Below are 6,764 nucleotides of genomic sequence, written 5' to 3' on the forward strand. Positions count from 1 at the left end.
TGGAAGAAAGAAAGAAAAAACACAAACATGATTGTGCATTTAAGTTGTCAGCACACATCTGCTTTGGTTCAAATGCACTGCATATCTTCCTTCAGTCAGCCAGCCAACAAAACAGCAAAGGAAAAGATTAACATACTGTTGGTAAAGCAGTTGCATCAAATTGATTTTCTGCAATATAGCATGATAATCCATACTGACAGCTCTGGATAGTACCAGCACATTTCTTGCTGGACTTGGTAATGCAAAGAACACAGTAAACAGCTTCACTTTTTCCTCAAAAATAAATAATTGACTATTAAAAACCTAACAGTCTTAAATAAGAACATCAGTAAGCACCACTGGCATAATGGATAAGTCACTGCCCTCCTAAGCCAGGGGGTCCAAGTCCCATTTGGGGTGGAAGTCATTACAGCAAGTGTCTCATCACTAGAGTTAATATTTTATCCTTGCTTCAACTGTGAAACAGTCTTGCAGTGTTTAGCTTGTAAAAAATGACCACAGAAGCTAAAAAATGACATTTATTATGATAGCATTGTTGTTGTTTTTTTATAAACCTTTTCTATCACCGTGGACAGCTTATTCAAGTGCCATCTGGCATGCACGTTCGTTTGTTGCTCATCATTCATCACCAAAAATGATTTTATTTTTCAATTCTTATGACTGTACTGATTGTATTGAATAAAATCCACATTTAGCATAACCAACTGTTTCTGCTAAGTGCTCCAGTGGCGCAATTGGTCAGCGCACGGTACTTATAAGACAGTATCTGTTGAGCAATTCCGAGGTTGTGAGTTCAAGCCTCACCTGGAGCAGCTTTGTATACTGTTTTTTTTTTCCCTTTTCTTATGTCATTTGTCATTGATTATAAACTGGTAGCCTTAATATTTAATATAATATTACAAAGGATGGAAGAAAGAAAGAAAAAACACAAACATGATTGTGCATTTAAGTTGTCAGCACACATCTGCTTTGGTTCAAATGCACTGCATATCTTCCTTCAGTCAGCCAACAAAACAGCAATGGAAAAGATTAACATACTGTTGGTAAAGCAGTTGCATCAAATTGATTTTCTGCAATAAGCATGATAATCCATACTGACAGCTCTTGTTAGTACCAGCACATTTCTTGCTGGACTTGGTAATGCAAAGAACACAGTAAACAGCTTAACTTTTTGCTCAAAAATAAATAATTGACTATTAAAAACCTTACAGTCTTAAATAAGAACATCAGTAAGCACCACTGGCATAATGGATAAGTCACTGCCCTCCTAAGCCAGGGGGTCCATGTCCCATATGGGGTGGAAGTCATTACAGCAAGTGTCTCATCACTAGAGTTGATATTTTATCCTTGCTTCAACTGTAAAACAGTCTTGCAGTGTTTAGCTTGCAAAAAATGACCACAGAAGCTAAAATATGACATTTATTATGATAACATTGTTGTTGTTGTTTTTTAAACCTTTTCTATCACCGTGGACAGCTTATTCAAGTGCCATCTGGCATGCATGTTCCTTTGTTGCTCATCATTCATCACCAAAAATTGTTTTCTTTTTCAATTCTTATGACTGTACTGATTGTATTGAATAAAATCCATGTCTAGCATAACCAGTTAATGCTGCAAAGTGCTCCAGTGGTGAAATTGGGCAGCACGCGGTTCCTATAAAACAGTATCTGTTGAGCAATGCCGAGGTTGTGAGTTCAAGCCTCACCTGGAGCATCTTTGTATACTGTTTTTTTTTCCTTTTCTTATGTCATTAGTCATTGATTATAAACTGCTACCTTAATATTTAATATGATATTACAAAGGATGGAAGAAAGAAAGAAAAAACACAAACATGATTGTGCATTTAAGTTGTCAGCACACATCTGCTTTGGTTCAAATGCACTGCATATCTTCCTTCAGTCAGCCAACAAAACAGCAATGGAAAAGATTAACATACTGTTGGTAAAGCAGTTGCATCAAATTGATTTTCTGCAATATAGCATGATAATCCATACTGACAGCTCTGGTTAGTACCAGCACATTTCTTGCTGGACTTGGTAATGCAAAGAACACAGTAAACAGCTTCAATTTTTTTCAAAAATAAATAATTGACTATTAAAAACCTATCAGTCTTAAATAAAGACATCAGTAAGCACCAATGGCATAATGGATAAGGCACTGTTCTCCTAAGCAAGTGGTTGTGGGTTTAAGTCCCGTCTGAGTTGGAAGTCATTACAGCAAGTGTCTCATCACTAGAGTTGATATTTTATCCTTGCTTCAACTGTAAAACAGTCTTGCAGTGTTTAGCTTGAAAAAAATGACCACAGAAGCTAAAATATGACATTAATTATGATAGCATTGTTGTTGTTTTTTTAAACCTTTTCTATCACAGTGGACAGCTTATTCAAGTGCCATCTGACATGCATGTTCATTTGTTGCTCATAATTCATCACCAAAAATGATTTTCTTTTTCAATTCTTATGACTGTACTGATTGTATTGAATAAAATCCACATCTAGCATAACCAACTAATGCTGCAAAGTGCTAAAGTGGCGCAATTGGTCAGCGCGCGGTACTTATAAGACAGTATCTGTTGAGCAATGCCGAGGTTGTGAGTTCAAGAATCAGCTGGAGCAGCTTTGTATACTGTTTTTTTTTTCTTTTCTTATGTCATTAGTCATTGATTACCTGCTACCTTAATATTTAATGTGATATTACAAAGGATGGAAGTAAGAAAGAAAAAACACAAACATGATTGCGCATTTAAGTTGTCAGCACACATCTGCTTTGGTTCAAATGCACTGCATATCTTCCTTCAGTCAGCCAACAAAACAGCAATGGAAAAGATTAACATACTGTTGGTAAAGCAGTTGCATCAAATTGATTTTCTGCAATATAGCATGATAATCCATACTGACAGCTCTGGTTAGTACCAGCACATTTCTTGCTGGACTTGGTAATGCAAAGAACACAGTAAACAGCTTAACTTTTTTTCAAAAATAAATAATTGTCTATTAAAAACCTATCAGTCTTCAAAAAGGACATCAGTAAGCACCACTGGCATAATGGATAAGTCACTGCCCTCCTAAGCCAGGGGGTCCAATTCCCATATGGGGTGGAATTAATTACAGCAAGTGTCTCATCACTAGAGTTGATATTTTAGCCTTGCTTCAACTGTAAAACAGTCTTGCAGTGTTTAGCTTGCAAAAAATGACCACAGAAGCTAAAATATGACATTTATTATGATAACATTGTTGTTGTTTTTTTTAAACCTTATCTATCACCGTGGACAGCTTATTCAAGTACCATCTGACATGCATGTTCATTTGTTGCTCATAATTCATCACCAAAAATGATTTTCTTTTTCAATTCTTATGACTGTACTGATTGTATTGAATAAAATCCACATCTAGCATAACCAACGAATGCTGCAAAGTGCTCCAGTGGTGCAATTGGTCAGCACGCGGTACTTATAAGACAGTATCTGTTGAGCAATGCTGAGGTTGAGAGTTCAAGCCTCACCTGGAGCATCTTTGTATACTGTTTTTTTTCCTTGACATTAGTCATTGATTATAAACTGCTACCTTAATATTTAATATGATATTACAAAGGATGGAAGAAAGAAAGAAAAAACACAAACATGACTGTGCATTTAAGTTGTCAGCACACATCTGCTTTGGTTCAAATGCACTGCATATCTTCCTTCAGTCAGCCAACAAAACAGCAATGGAAAAGATTAACATACTGTTGGTAAAGCAGTTGCATCAAATTGATTTTCTGCAATATAGCATGATAATCCATACTGACAGCTCTGGATAGTACCAGCACATTTCTTGCTGGACTTGGTAATGCAAAGAACACAGTAAACAGCTTCAATTTTTTTCAAAAATAAATAATTGACTATTAAAAACCTAACTGTCCTAAATAAGAACATCAGTAAGCACCACTGGCATAATGGGTAAGGCACTGTTCTCCTAAGCCTGTGGTTGTGGGTTTAAGTCCCGTCTGAGTTGGAAGTCATTACAGCAAGTGTCTCATCACTAGAGTTGATATTTTATCCTTGCTTCAACTGTAAAACAGTCTTGCAGTGTTTAGCTTGTAAAAAATTACCACAGAAGCTAAAATATGACATTAATTATGATAACATTGTTGTTGTTGTTTTTTAAACCTTTTCTATCACCGTGGACAGCTTATTCAAGTGCCATCTGGCATGCATGTTACTTTGTTGCTCATCATTCATCACCAAAAATGATTTTCTTTTTCAATTCTTATGACTGTACTGATTGTATTGAATAAAATCCACATCTAGCATAACCAATTAATGCCGCAAAGCGCTCCAGTGGCGCAATTGGTCAGCGCGCGGTACTTATAAGACAGTATCTGTTGAGCAATGCCGAGGTTGTGAGTTCAAGCCTCACATGGAGTTTTTTTGTATACTGTTTTTTTTTCCTTTTCTTATGTCATTAGTCATTGATTATAAACTGCTACCTTAATATTTAATATGATATTACAAAGGATGGAAGAAAGAAAGAAAACACACAAACATGATTGTGCATTTAAGTTGTCAGCACACATCTGCTTTGGTTCAAATGCACTGCATATCTTCCTTCAGTCAGCCAACAAAACAGCAATGGAAAAGATTAACATACTGTTGGTAAAGCAGTTGCATCAAATTGATCTTCTGCAATATAGCATGATAATCCATACTGACAGCTCTGGTTAGTACCAGCACATTTCTTGCTGGACTTGTTAATGCAAAGAACACAGTAAACAGCTTCACTTTTTTTCAAAAATAAATAATTGACTATTAAAAACCTATCAGTCTTAAATAAGGACATCAGTAAGCACCACTGCCATAATGGATAAGGCACTGTTCTCCTAAGCCAGTGGTTGTGGGTTTAAGTCCCGTCTGAGTTGGAAGTCATTACAGCAAGTGCCTCATCACTAGAGTTGATATTTTATCCTTGCTTCAACTGTAAAACAGTCTTGCAGTGTTTAGCTTGTAAAAAATGACCACAGAAGCTAAAATATGACAAAAATAACATTGTTGTTGTTTTTTTTTAAACCTTTTCTATCACCGTGGGCAGCTTATTCAAGTGCCATCTGGCATGCATGTTCCTTTGTTGCTCATCATTCATCACCAAAAATGATTTTCTTTTTCAATTCTTATGACTGTACTGATTGTATTGAATAAAATCCACATCTAGCATAACAAATTAATGCTACAAAGTGCTCCAGTGGCGCAATTGGTCTGCGCGCGGTACTTATAAGACAGTATCTGTTGAGCAATGCCAAGGTTTTGAGTTCAAGCCTCACCTGGAGCATCTTTGTATACTGTTTTTTTTCCTTGTCATTAGTCATTGATTATAAACTGCTACCTTAATATTTAATATGATATTACAAAGGATGGAAGAAAGAAAGAAAGCACACAAACATGATTGTGCATTTAAGTTGTCAGCACACATCTGCTTTGGTTCAAATGCACTGCATATCTTCCTTCAGTCAGCCAACAAAACAGCAATGGAAAAGATTAACATACTGTTGGTAAAGCAGTTGCATCAAATTGATTTTCTGCAATATAGCATGATAATCCATACTGACAGCTATGGTTAGTACCAGCACATTTCTTGCTGGACTTGGTAATGCAAAGAACACAGTAAACAGCTTCACTTTTTTTCAAAAATAAATAATTGACTATTAAAAACCTATCAGTCTTCAATAAGGACATCAGTAAGCACCACTGGCATAATGGATAAGTCACTGCCCTCCTAAGCCAGGTGGTCCAAGTCCCATATGGGGTGGAAGTCATTACAGCAAGTGTCTCATCACTAGAGTTGATATATTAGCCTTGCTTCAACTGTAAAACAGTCTTGCAGTGTTTAGCTTGCAAAAAATGACCACAGAAGCTAAAATATGACATTTATTATGATAACATTGTTGTTGTTTTTTTAAAACCTTTTCTATCACAGTGGACAGCTTATTCAAGTACCATCTGACATGCATGTTCATTTGTTGCTCATAATTCATCACCAAAAATGATTTTCTTTTTCAATTCTTATGACTGTACTGATTGTATTGAATAAAATCCACATCTAGCATAACCAATGAATGCTGCAAAGTGCTCCAGTGGTGCAATTGGTCAGCACGCGGTACTTATTAGACAGTATCTGTTGAGCAATGCTGAGGTTGAGAGTTCAAGCCTCACCTGGAGCATCTTTGTATACTGTTTTTTTTCCTTGACATTAGTCATTGATTATAAACTGCTACCTTAATATTTAATATGATATTACAAAGGATGGAAGAAAGAAAGAAAAAACACAAACATGATTGTGCATTTAAGTTGTCAGCACACATCTGCTTTGGTTCAAATGCACTGCATATCTTCCTTCAGTCAGCCAACAAAACAGCAATGGAAAAGATTAACATACTGTTGGTAAAGCAGTTGCATCAAATTGATTTTCTGCAATATAGCATGATAATCCATACTGACAGCTCTGGATAGTACCAGCACATTTCTTGCTGGACTTGGTAATGCAAAGAACACAGTAAACAGCTTCAATTTTTTTCAAAAATAAATAATTGACTATTAAAAACCTAACTGTCCTAAATAAGAACATCAGTAAGCACCACTGGCATAATGGGTAAGGCACTGTTCTCCTAAGCCAGTGGTTGTGGGTTTAAGTCCCGTCTGAGTTGGAAGTCATTACAGCAAGTGTCTCATCACTAGAGTTGATATTTTATCCTTGCTTCAACTGTAAAACAGTCTTGCAGCGTTTAGCTTGTAA

General features: G+C 36.1%; 1 non-coding gene across 1 annotated transcript; it reads left to right on the plus strand.

Moving 5' to 3' along the window:
- Nucleotides 1-719: 719 nt before the first annotated feature.
- TRNAI-UAU (transfer RNA isoleucine (anticodon UAU)) lies at nucleotides 720-812 on the plus strand. Its single transcript is given in 2 exon segments — nucleotides 720-757; nucleotides 777-812. It is a non-coding gene; the product is annotated as a tRNA-Ile (tRNA).
- The last annotated feature ends 5,952 nt before the right edge of the window (nucleotides 813-6,764 follow it).

Source organism: Pseudophryne corroboree, unplaced genomic scaffold (assembly GCF_028390025.1).
Source record: "Pseudophryne corroboree isolate aPseCor3 unplaced genomic scaffold, aPseCor3.hap2 scaffold_3026, whole genome shotgun sequence".
In the NCBI taxonomy this organism is placed as follows: domain Eukaryota; kingdom Metazoa; phylum Chordata; class Amphibia; order Anura; family Myobatrachidae; genus Pseudophryne; species Pseudophryne corroboree.